This window comes from Haliaeetus leucocephalus, unplaced genomic scaffold (genome assembly GCF_000737465.1).
Source record: "Haliaeetus leucocephalus isolate CR32 unplaced genomic scaffold, Haliaeetus_leucocephalus-4.0 Scaffold339, whole genome shotgun sequence".
Taxonomy (NCBI): Eukaryota; Metazoa; Chordata; class Aves; order Accipitriformes; family Accipitridae; genus Haliaeetus; species Haliaeetus leucocephalus.
This window is the reverse complement of record NW_010972775.1, coordinates 23,757,948-23,767,477: the sequence shown is the minus strand read 5'-3', so window position 1 is coordinate 23,767,477 and position 9,530 is coordinate 23,757,948. Positions and strand designations below refer to the sequence as shown.

General features: G+C 57.2%; 1 protein-coding gene across 1 annotated transcript in view; it reads left to right on the top strand.

The window, feature by feature from the left end:
- The window catches only part of RASGRF1 (Ras protein-specific guanine nucleotide-releasing factor 1), a 42,791-nt gene that overhangs the window by 806 nt on the left and 32,455 nt on the right, over positions 1–9,530 (top strand). The window lies entirely within an intron of this gene.

Genomic DNA, 9,530 nt, shown 5'->3' with positions numbered 1-9,530 from the left:
CCCCTGGCGGCCGCGGGGCCGCGCTTTGCGCAGCGGAGCCCCGCGCCCCACGCGTGTCCGCGGCGCGGCCCCACCGGCCCGGCCGAGGTTTTGGGGCAGTGGCCCCGGCGGGGCGTGGGGGGGGGCCGGGGCTCCCGTGGGGTCGCTCCATCCACGCTGTGGCTCGGCCGTTCGGTTCTGGTACCTGATGCAGCCTCTCCCCCCCCCGCCCCGCACGCACCCCCCGGGGTTTGCCAGGGTGTGGGGGGGTTAAACCCACACCCAGTCCCGCGGCGCGGGCGGCCTGGGCGATGGGTGTACGGTGCTCAGAGCAGGAGGGCCTGGGGGGTGCAGGGCCTTGTTTTCACGCGGGTTTCACCCCGTTCCCACTCCGTGCACATGCCGTTTGTGCTCCTATCACAGACCCGGCTGGACACGCCGCGCATCCCCTCCGCGGGTGGTGGGGAGCACCGGACCCGGGGGCCCACCCGTGCCACAGGCAGGGCCGGTCCTTGGCTGCGGTGCTCCTCGCCAGATGCTAATGTCTGCGGGTGGAACAGCCCTGGAACAGCAAAGCCGTTGTGAGGCCCCGGGAGAATCTGGGTGTCCCCCCCTGCCCCTCCACGGGCAGTGCCTGGGGACCCGGCCGTGGGGACGGCAGCCCCCCACGGGCCCCGGGGGTGGGTTTCTCTCCCCTGGCTGCGCCTTCCCTGGGTGGGCAGGGTGGCCCCGAGCAGCGTGGTGTGCAATGCTGGCGACCTCCGGCTTGTTTGTCGGGTGTCATTTGCTGGAGGTCGGGGTGCACCTGGGCAGCCAGGTGGGGATGGTGCTGGGCAGGGGCGGAGGAAGGACTGGCTTCCAGCCTGGGGGTGCAAATCCCTGTCCATCGCCACCCTAGCTTCCAAAATCACCTCCAGTCTCGTGAACGTGGAGAGGAGCCCGTTGCAGTTGAGTTCACCCCTCGGCCACCGTGCGTGGAGTGCAGTCGCACACCCGGTTGGGTGCCTGTGTCGCAGAGGGCACCGGGAAGCCCCTCGCAGGGGGGAGCGGGGGTGGTTTTCCTGGCGCTGGCAGCCCAGGTTGGGCGCTGGCAGCCCAGGCTGGGTGCTTGCAGAAGGCACCGTGCATTTTGGGTCCAGCTCTGCAGGTCTTGCATAATTTCTGCCTAAGCCGGCTCCCAGGGAGGTGGTGGTGAGCACGGCCGGCAGACTGCGGGACAGGCCCCATGGGGACCCGCCTGCGGCAAGGGGCAGCCTGGAAGGAAATAAGCCCCTTAATTGCCTCTGGCTAATCATATCACGCTCAGCACTCCAAAAAGCCCTGCCACAGGAGCGAGGCAGTGCAGCACCACCGCTCCGTGGCATGTCTCCTCGCTCCCGGCAGGGATCATGGCAATATTTCCCTGTTCGGATCAAAATACCGTTTTTTTGCAACAGCTGTGCCTCCTTGCAGTCCTGGCCCTTGCGTTGGAGCAGCCTCCGGCGTGCCACACAGTCAGCTATGGCAGCAAGGAAGGGTCTGTGTCTGCAAGGGGGTCACGCTGCTGTCCTGTTTCGTCAGCTGTGTCTCTTTAGGTAGCAGCGTAATAGATGTTGTGCGTTCCTGGTTCAGCTTCAGTCAAGCTTGCTCACCAGGTTTAAATCAAGCTTGCTCACCAGGTTCTGACTCCTCGTGTTTGTGAAGGAAGGATTTTCCACCAGGTAAACATTAAGGGGAGGATGTCACAGCCCCTTTCCATTTCAAAATGCACCTGGATGATTTATCCTTGGTGTAAATGAGACCCTGCTGTACCAAATATTTACCATGCCGCTGATGTGCACCGATTTACCAAGGTTTAGCGTCTGGCTCATAATTTTGTGTAATTCATTAGGACAAATTTAAATGAAAGTGCTCAAGCACTTGAATGCCCACTGCTTTGCCAACTAATTAATGGCACACCAGATGAGATAAGCAGCAGAATATTTATGGTGCAGATCTGCAGCAAGGTCTGTGCAGGAGGGCGAAAGCGAGCAAATGGCACGCAAAGCTGGCAGGTCTCTCAGAGGAAGGTGTCCGAGTTCTACAAACCAGATAGAACGTTTTCTTCCAGCTCACCTGGTACCGAGCCATGTTCAGCATCACCGGCTCTTCCTTTGAAAGGAAGGTGCTGAGGAAATTTCTGGCATTGCCTGTGATCACCATTAATTGTTTTCTGAGGGCATTTATCTATCCAGGCAGTTACAACTGGAGCTATGAGGACAGTATTCGCTGCAGCAGAGGAGTTTCAGGTTTAGATCCCTTCTTCACTGGAGTAAAGCCTGAAAGGTTTCACATTCTCCACAAAGGAGAAATTTTAAAAGGTGGATCTTTCAAAACCCCCCTTTTTTTGAAGTTCACATATTTTGCTTTGGTGGTGGCTTTTTCTGCTGGGAATGCAGGGTATTTTTAGCATACAGTGCATGTGAGAATAAAGGAGGAAAGTTATTTGAAAAACTGAAACACCAAAGAGGGGATTTGGATGCCTCTGGAAACGTTCTTTTCTGGTTTTGTTAAGTTTTTCCACAAATGAAATGTTCTTCAAACCAGTTGCATTTGGAAGATATTTTATTACTGAGTGGTCTTCAGGCTGTGGCCCGGAGGAGGGGTCTGCTGGGTCCTCCTACGCTGCCCTGCTCGGTGTGGGAGGTTGGCATTTGGGCTGCTCGGGGCAGTGGTGCCAGCGGCACGATGGGCGTGCACCCGGCGGTGCTGGGGTGGCGAGGGGGGGTGAACCCTCCCTTTTATTACGCCGTGGTGTCTGGGCCACACCGCCTCCTGGGACCTGCTGTCCCCGGCCCCCCCCGAGGGTGAGAATGCTGGGATGTGCTTTCGTGTGGTCACGTCTCCTGCCTCTTGGTGGAAGGGGCCATGAGAGACCCCCCAGGTCCGTGCTGCGTTGCAGGGGAGGGCAGGCTGGACACCGGGTGCCCCGGGTGGGACTGCACGTGGTGGGGCGCAGCCAAGGTGAGATCCCAGCAGAGGAGCTGAGCAGACGCGGGGGTCTGGAGCTGATCCGTCCCCGAGCTTGAGGCCATGTGCTCAGGACCTGGAAGAGCCTGGTGCGGGGTGAGGGCTCTCCATTGCGCTTTAGTTGGGCAGTGGGAATCCTGGCTGGGTTTGCTCCACAGATCCAGCCTTGAGTCACGTTTGCAGACCTGTACCCTGGTGTTGTGAGTTATTCTTAACCAGCAGCCCTCTGTGTCTCAGATGAGAGCCAACATGATGCTGAGTCAAGTGGTAGCACTGTGTGAAACCCTTGACTTGAAACTCAGAAGCTCTCTGGAGCTATGCGTCTTTTTTCCCCACAAAGCCTGGGCTGCTCTTGTGAATGCACAGCCTATAGCTGGAGATGTTCTTCTCCATCTCTGAAGCGTTTGCCAGGGATGGGTGTAATATTTATTGTCTGTGCTATCAGGGGACCAAGGAGACTCAAGGGAGCATTTTGTACCATGATGCAAAGCTGAGGATGAGGGGTCAGTGGGTGTGTGTGTGAGGCCGTGGTTTCCCAGTGGGATGGGAGAAGGCTTGTGGAAATGGTTCCCACCGGCATGTCAGGGAAGGAGTTTGTCTTCCATCTCCCTGGAGTGTGTGTCCAGCCCCAGTCCTGCTCATTTGCCTGTACAGCTAAGGAGGGCATGAGAAAGCCACGTCTCTTCTCAGCACCAGCAGCACAAAGAGTAGTGGGTGCTGAGTGGAGACAAAGCACAGTCACTGAGGGGACCCTGTCCAGTGGCACCCATCCCTGAGACACTGGAAGAGCTGGAGGGAAGTGGAGCTGGGGGATGCTTGGGTGCCTCGAGGACGCCTGCCCTCACAGTGCGTCGGGTACCTGCAGCAGCCCCAGCCAGCCCGACAGCCCTGGCTCTCTTGGAGCCGACCCCCAGGCCCTGCTGATGGAGCCGTCCTGGGTGGCAGGAGAGCTCAGGCAGCTCTCCAAGGGTGCAGCAGCACAGGCCATGGGATCCAGCTCTGCCTGTCCCAGCATGAGGATGTTCACCTGGGCTCTTGGTACCCTCAGAAAGGGCTGCTATGGGTGAGCCAGGGACAAATGCAGTCTCACTCTACAGGTGGAACTGGGCAGACGCCCACTGCTCGTCCCTCTGATGAGGAGGTGATAATGGCCCTTCTGGAGCAGCCAGACATTTGTCCAGACCTTCTCCTCCAGCATTAGATGCAAGTGCTTTTGCTGGGTGCTGCTGTCTCAGCCCTCGTGGTGATGACGATCAGCATGTGTCCCCCAGGACCCCCTGGCTCTTTCCAGTAATGGCCAGGGGAGCTGCAGATGATGGGTTCCCATCTTGGGCACCTCTGCTTAGTGCCCAGCTGGCCGGGCTTATCTGGGCCACCGGCCATGCTCTAGATGAGTGGGAGCAGCAGCAGAGGACCCACAAGTGGCATTGAACATGGTCCCGAGTTGAGGTGGAGAGGGAAGGGCTCAGAGCAGGGTGCAGCTCCAGTCCCGGTGGCAGGAGGGAACAGATCCCACCTGCAGAGTAGCTTCTTGCTGGGGCGAGCAGGGCATCCATGGACACCCTGATCAGGGTTGCCCACAGCCTGGGCACCCTCTGCTCTGCTCTGGGGGTGCGAGGCGATGGGGTGAGGATGCTCCCGCGCAGGGCGCAGGGTGGCTGCCTGTCCGCCGGGGCCCAGCATGGAGGCAGCAAAGCAAAATCAGCAGGTTGGTACAACAGGGCTGCCTGGAGACAACGAGCGATCCCCGTGCCACGCAGAAATCCTGTGTTAGCTGTGCATCCAGCCACAGCAGAGTCTGTGCAAAACATGCTTTGCACAGGAGGGTAACGCACTTCTTGTCTTCTAGAAAAGTCTGTTTTTTCTTTGGGGTATCAGTCTGAGTATGCTGCTGCCTGATTGCTGTCTTTCTGATTATTCACATGATGCTTATTCAAAGGACAGGATAATGTAGTGGGATCTGTGTGACTGATGGCGATGAAGCGATTACAGCTGAGTCTGAGTGCAGGACACCTTGCCTCTGCGGGAACTGGCTTTGTCATAGGATGAAAAACTGTTCCCCAAATTTGTCATATAAATCCAAATAAGGCAATTTTGGGACAACAACATTCTTACAGATGTTCTGTGAACAAAGGAGCTGAAGTCATGGAATGAATTGTTCCCCCAGCAGTACACACAACATGAGCGGATGGGGATGCTGGGCAGGTTGCAGATGGGAGCCGCGGCTGAGGTTGTGCTCGTCACCGTCACCAAGGGCCAGCTGCAGGCCAGGCAGCTCCATGCTGGACAAACTGGCGTTTGCAGGACTTGTGAACCAAGCAAAGTGCATATGTTAAAGGTACTCATCCACCAGTGGTGGTCAGGGCCATGGGTTTTTTAAACATTTACAAATGGTTTTCCAAAAGGCTGAGGTCCACTGTAATCGATAGCTGCCTTTTGCACATCATCATGAGTGCAAAGTGTGTGTTCCTGCACAGCCCCCGAGGCTGGGGATGGCATCCAGGCACATCGGGGCATTGCGTGCTCAGCAGTAAATACCCACCTGTCCCAAGCCCCAGCGCAGGTGTCAAACACCTTCCTGAGGTTTTCCAGATCTGGAGTTAAGTTTAGGATCAATGTCTCGGGTGCTTGAGCTCCAGCTTCCAAGTTCTGCAGCTGGGTGCTTGAGCAGCAGTCCCCTGTGGGGCGGTGGGAATCCTGTCGGAGAAGCTGTCAGTAGTTGGATTGTTGAGAAAAAGTGGTGGTACAGGTGATGCCTATGTGGTACTGGCGATGCCTATGTGCCTGTCTGCCAGCATCGCTGGATAATATGCCAGAGAGGGGAAAAATTGATCTTTTTTTCTTTTTACAAATATTTCTGCCCAAGACTTAGGGTGGGATTCACATGGGATGAAGCCCCCCACTGCAGAGGGTGCCCTGCCTGCTCGTGGGTGTGGGGCTTTGCAGCCCAGCCGACACAGCTGATGCTCAGCGCTAGTGCCCGTGCATGAGCATCCTTACGGTCCGTCCAGAAGCAGAGGAGAGAAATTGCAGCCTCTGGGATTTTTTCTTATTGTCAGCAAGCAAATGAGCTGCCCGACCACCCATCTCCTCCTCTGAGTCCCAGGTCCTGTCTTCCCAGAGCACATGGTAATGTAGGTCAGGGAAGTTAAAAGCTGTCATTTCTGGCTGTGGATTTTTAGACTCATCCATCCAGAGCAGGAAAATTCTCCTCCCTTGCCCTTTATGTCAGCTGCAATAACCATCAGCTTCATGAACAGGCGGCCGCATACCTATCTGCCACGGGTGGATGGAAGGCAGGTGGGTCCCCGGCGTGGCGGGGAGCATCCCTGTTGCAGAGGGATGGCGGTGGGCATCTGATGTGGGGTGGAAAGGCCCCTGTGATGGCACAACAAAACCGCTTTCTGTGGGAAAGGGTGACAGTCACCGCTTCTGTGCGGGCGGTGTTGCTGGGGTTGTTTCTGTCTTGGTCCTCCCACTCTTACGCTGGCCCCTTCAGCAGAGCCAGGCACCATCTGTGACCAGCCTTGGTCTGCAGGAAAGTCTCCTGGCTGCGTTGGTCACAACATCCAGAGCGGTCTTGCAAATTGTTCAGGCTGAAAAATGCCCTGCTCCAAATTTTAAAAAATTCTGGAATATGTTGATTTTATATTTTGGAAATAATGCGTCATTTTAAAGCTTATTTGAATTTATTTATTGTTTACTTAACAAGAAGCAAAGTAAAACCCTTCAAGAGCTTAGCTGGACCACCAGCAGTGGGTTTGCTTACGGCAGGCCTGGCTCTGCTTTGCCCTTCTCTGCCTTTACTCCAACAAACTGGAAAATTTGCTGTTTTGTCCCCGGCACTGTGGTGTTGGTGCCTGCCCGAGGGTCCCGCGGCACCAGCCCTTTGCTCCATCTGGAGCCTGAGCGAAGGCTGGGCACTGGTCGGGTCTGCGCGAGCAGAGTGGGATGGCACAGGCCAGCCGGGTGTTGGGGAACTGAAGCCCTGGCGTGTGCGGCTTTGCCGTGGGGAGCGGGCACAGGAGGGCTGGGCAGCTCTTACCGTGGAGCAGCGAGGGCATGGCACGGAGGCTGGTGCAGCCGCTGGTGTGCCGTGCCATGAGCCCTGCAGGGAGCCTGGCTCCCTGCAGGCGTGGAGCCCCACGGGAGCTCTCTGGCCACCCTTAAACATCCCTGCTGAAACGCCACATGGCACCTTATTGTGGCCATGGGACACGGGGATCTGTGTCTGAGCAAGACCCCAGCGTGGGAACCCTGAAAGCACAATGGCAAATGTGCTCTCTGTAATCATCTCATTGGCTTTTACCGAGGATGTGGAGGATAGAGGATGCTGAGTGTCCCAGCCACGGTGGGGGGGGGAACAGGCGTGAGACGGACATGGGCACGCGAGCGGGCAAAGCGCATCTTGGGGTGTGCGAGGACCCACATCTTGGAGTCACTGGGGACCCACGTCCTGCAGTGCACAGGGACCCGTGTCCTGGGGCGGCAGGGACCTACATCTGGGGGCACACACGCAGGTTTTGCTTCACCAGCAATGGGCATGGCAGGAGAGCAGAGCCATCGCTGCGCTAACTGTGGCAGCCCAGGGACATTAGACATGTGGGAGGACATTTCTGGGGAGATAGTCCCTGCACATTAATCACTCGGGTAGTCTCCTTCATTAATTCAAAGTCATTTGTTGAGGTTCTGCAAGCAGAAATAGCTCCTGAGCAGCACTTTGCTATTATACTCTCCTCAGTAAAAATAGCCAAGCTGGTGCCGGGGATTTTTTGCAGAAAAAGCGACAGAGGGCGCGGAGTTTGGGCAATGGGCTCAGGGGGGCTGGGGCTGGGGTGGGTGCTGGGCCAGGTCCCCCATGGCTGGGCCACCCTCGAGCAGAGCCCCAGGCATGCGCCAGCCGGGGCACCCCAGGAGCAACTGCTGGAAATGGTCTCGTGAGCTGCCGGCTGCTGGCTGGTGCTGTGGGGTCCCTGGAGGAGCAGCCCCTGCCTGTGCAGACATTGCCTGGCCCTGTCCTGCCTGCACCTGAGCTGCAGATCCCCGACACCTCTCATAACAGCACTCAGCGTCCAGGTATGGGACTTTGGCAAACTACCTGCTGGAGCTGAAATTCTCTGTGCTGGTATCTGCTGGGGCTGAAGCAAAAGATGTTGTTTGCCTCTGCTGAAAACGGCTTGCAGCCATCTCCCCGTGAGCCTCAGCAGCTCGGGGTCTGCAGGACGGGTTTGGCTTCTGCTGGCTGCCAGGGATGCGCCTTGTCTTCCCCCGTGAAAAGCAGGAGCAGCCTGTTGAGCCCTTAAGGTGGGAGAGAGGAGGGGGTCTCTGGCATCACAGGCTGTGTCTCCTTGAGCCCGGGGGTCTCTGCACATCAGGGGCTTCAGTAACGGCCCCCTGTGGTGTCCAGTGCCTGCCCTTCCCTGCAGCAGGCAGGGCCTGGGACAAGCCAGGCAATGGTCGCAGGGCTGCGGCCGGCTCCGGGTGGGTTTTTTAATGTTTCACTTTGTGACCTGAAATACTCCGGTGTCAGTATTTCAGGCAGAATTGCTGTGTCCTCCTGAGGTTTCCTGAAATAAAACCTCCCCAGCACCGGGGGCCACGCATCCTGCAGCGGGTGCTCAGAAGGCACCACGGAAATGGGGGAGGCTGGAAATGCCCTGTAATGAGGGACTTACTTAAGGAATTGCATCTGCATAGTTTGCCAGGAAGCAGAGTGAGAGGTGGTTTGAATAAGGGCTGTCAGTGCCTCCACGTCTGGGAGTTAATGAGGTCTTCACATGAGCAAAAAATGGGTGTGAGAAGCAGCAAATTGAAGCTGCAGGTAATTCGTGCTCTGCACTGGGCAGGGGTGGCCCAGCAGCACAAACTGCCCTGGGGAAGCTGGACGTGGGGTGATGCTGGAGGCAAGGGCTGATCCTGCTGGTCCCTGCTCTTCGCCAGGCGCTGGTGAGTGGCTGGTCCCATCTGTGGGTCTGTCTCACTCCCCGGCTGGGGCCGTGCTGCCTCTGAGCCTCAGCCCCCAATACAGCGAGCGCCGCTGGAAACACTCCTGGGCTGTCGAGTTTGATGTGTCACTGTGATAACAGAGAAGGATCATAATTTAGGTGGAGATAAAAGGTGGTGGGAGTTTTATTATTCAAATATAAAATAACTTCCTCCTTTCAAGCACGCTGCACTTCCTGGGTATTGTATGGGGATAAATCAGAGGGAGCTGCGGCGCGTGTGCTTGCAGGAACCAGCTTTTAATTGAACATGGAACAGCAGTTGGGACTGAAACATCCTGGCCGCAGCCCCACGGTGGCTGCCGGAGCTGCCCCCGGCTGCAGTGGGAAGCTTTCAGCCCCACATCGTCCAGCTCCACTGCTGATGATGTTGAAACTGCCATTTGCAAAACCTTCAGGAGTTTCTGGGTTTAAATTAGATGAGCCAGAAGCTGTCTGACCAAATGCTTTTGATACTGGTGTGTTGAGAGGTGCCTCAATGGACCTGGTGGGCGAAGCAGGGGGAGAGGCAGTGTGGGCAGGGTGGGCGCCTGTCTCGGGTCGCTGCCGCAGGCTCTGCCA